The sequence below is a fragment of the Arachis hypogaea genome, chromosome 14, assembly GCF_003086295.3.
Source record: "Arachis hypogaea cultivar Tifrunner chromosome 14, arahy.Tifrunner.gnm2.J5K5, whole genome shotgun sequence".
Lineage (NCBI taxonomy): Eukaryota > Viridiplantae > Streptophyta > Magnoliopsida > Fabales > Fabaceae > Arachis > Arachis hypogaea.
In genome coordinates, this window is record NC_092049.1 from 77,676,609 (window position 1) to 77,679,339 (window position 2,731).

The 2,731-nt window shown below is 43.3% G+C and overlaps 1 non-coding gene across 1 annotated transcript; it reads right to left on the minus strand.

The window, feature by feature from the left end:
• Window positions 1–266: 266 nt before the first annotated feature.
• Window positions 267–373, minus strand: LOC112745093 (small nucleolar RNA R71). Its single transcript, XR_003173038.1, has one exon. It is a non-coding gene; the product is annotated as a small nucleolar RNA R71 (small nucleolar RNA).
• Window positions 374–2,731: the final 2,358 nt, after the last annotated feature.

Consider the following 2,731-nt stretch of genomic DNA (forward strand, 5'->3'; position numbering starts at 1 on the left):
TCATCACCCTTGTTCAGAACAATTGTTCATTCGGAGGAAGTGTCCAAGAAGACCCCAATCAACATCTAACCACCTTCCTGAGGATATGCGATATTGTGAAGTCTAATGGTGTTCATCCTGACACCTATAGACTACTTCTGTTTCTCTTCTCACTCAAGGACAAAGCATCTAAATGGCTGGAATCCTTTCCAAAGGAGAGTTTAGCAACCTGGGAAGATGTGGTGAACAAGTTCTTGGCAAGATTCTATCCTCCTCAACGGATCAACAGGTTGAGAGCTGAGGTACAAACCTTCAGGCAGCAGGATGGTGAGACTCTATATGAAGCATGGGAGAGGTTTAAAGACTTGACAAGAAGATGCCCGCCAGATATGTTCAATGAATGGGTGCAGTTGCACATGTTCTATGAAGGCCTTTTGTATGAATCAAAGAAGGCAGTAGACCACTCATCCGGGGGATCTCTAAACAAGAAGAAGACCATTGAAGAAGCCATAGATGTCATTGAGACTGTAGCAGAGAATGACTACTTCTATGCTTCTGAAAGAGGCAATACTAGAGGAGTGATGGAGCTGAACAATGTGGATGCACTGCTAGCTCAAAACAAGAAAATTACCAAGTAATTAGCTGACCTCACCAAGAAGATGGAGAGGAATCAAGTAGCAGCAATCACCACTTCAGCAGCAACCCAAGAAGGAGTGAATGAAGAAGCAGAGGGTGATCAGGAACAAGCCAACTACATTGGGAATTCACCTAGGCAGAACCATGACCCATACTCCAAAACGTATAATCGTGGTTGGAGGAACCACCCAAACTTTGGGTGGGGAAATCAACAAGACCAAGGCCAAGATCAGAGACGCCACAACCCCAACAACAATGCAACTCACCAACACTCCACACAGAGGTCATACCAACACCCACCCAACAACACTTCTCAACATCCATACCAATGTCAAAATGGCCCTTCTCATCCTTCCAATCTCAACTCTCCATCATTGGAAGAAAGACTATCAAGGATTGAGACTCTACTTGAAGGCATATGCAAGGAGATTCAAGATAACAAGGTGTTCAAAGAGGAGGTGCAAGCCAATATCAAGAATCAGGGAGACACCATCAAGAGGCTGGAAATTCAAGTGGGATACCTATCTGAGAAGATTCCCAAACCTACTGATAGCTTTCCAAGTGACACAGAGAAAAATCCGAGAGGTAAAGCAAAGAAAGTCAGATGGGAAGATTGTAAGATGGTTACTATAAGTGATAAGGAGACTGAGGAAGAGCCGAACAAACCATCAGAACAACCTGAAGATACATCAGCAGGAAGAGAATCATCAAGAAACCACAATTACACAGAAGGAGCTGCTGAGACTCTATGCACCCTTTCCCCAATTACTCAATGGTGGTGTAGAGAAGAGAATATACTCAAGGTTTCTTGACATATTTGCATCTCTCCATATAAACTTAACATTCATCAAGGCCTTCCAACAAATGCCCTCATACATTAAGTACATGAAGGAGCTGCTGACCAGAAAAAGCTCACTCAAGGGAGGACAAACCATAGTGATGAATAAGGAGTGCAGTGTTCTCATTCAACCAGAGCTGCCTACAAAAAGGAAGGACCCAGGGAGTTTTCACATCCCCTGTGCCATAGGAGAAATAATGTTTGATAAAGGACTCTGTGATCTGGGAGCCAGCATCAACTTAATGCCTTTATCCCTTATGAAGAGGCTGTAAATCAATGAGCTGATGCCCACAGACATAGTCATCAGGCTAGCGGACAAAACTCAAAAACAAACAATAGGAGTGGTTGAAAACGTGCTGGTGAAGGTTGGGAACTACTTCCTTCCCACAGACTTTGTCATACTGGAAATGGAAGAAAGTCATCTTCACCCAATCATATTGGGAAGACCATTCTTAGCTACAGCCAGAGCGCTCATAGATGTGGAGCGAGGAGAGCTAATACTGAGGGTACATGATGAACAACTCACCTTCAATGTCTTCAAACCCTCACAAGAAGCAAGTCAGGAAGGCAAGGAACTAAGGACAGAGCATGACAGAGCAATGGTGGGAGAAACAAGCATTGAGGCACAAGTTGTACACTCAGGAATTCCTTTGGGTGATGAACAAAATAATCAGCAGCTGTCACAGCTAAGGAAACTCAAGTGGAGCCAAAACCACCAGAATCATATGGGACCAGCAACAAAATCTCCCTAGGAAAAGAGACCACAAAGAGCAGGATAACAGCAAGAGAAACAAAGAAGAAGATACCAAGGAGATGGAGGAACAAAAAGATCCCTACAGAAGATTTCTCTCCAGGGGATAAAGTGATCTCAGCTTACTTCCTAGATATCCCACCTCATCTCCCCACCATCCCATCTCAGTTACCTAAGGTTTTCACCATCAATAAAGTTCTCTCCCTAGAACATGTAGAGATCATTGATGAAGCCAATGGAGACAGGTTTACTGCAAGGGGGAAGATTTGAAGCATTACCAACCACCCTGACAAAGGAAGAACGTCAAGCTAGTGACACTAAAGAAGCGCTTCATGGGAGGCAACCCATGTTTTACATACTTTTAAAGTAGTTAATAAAGCAAGGTTCATGGATCGCAAATTAACTTTGACATATCCTTGAATAAATCCTTTTATGCAACATATAGTGAAGAACAAGTTTGGTGTTCAAGGCACATTAAGAGGACATGAATGCAGCTCATAGCATGTCACTCTTAGCACCTTGAACAA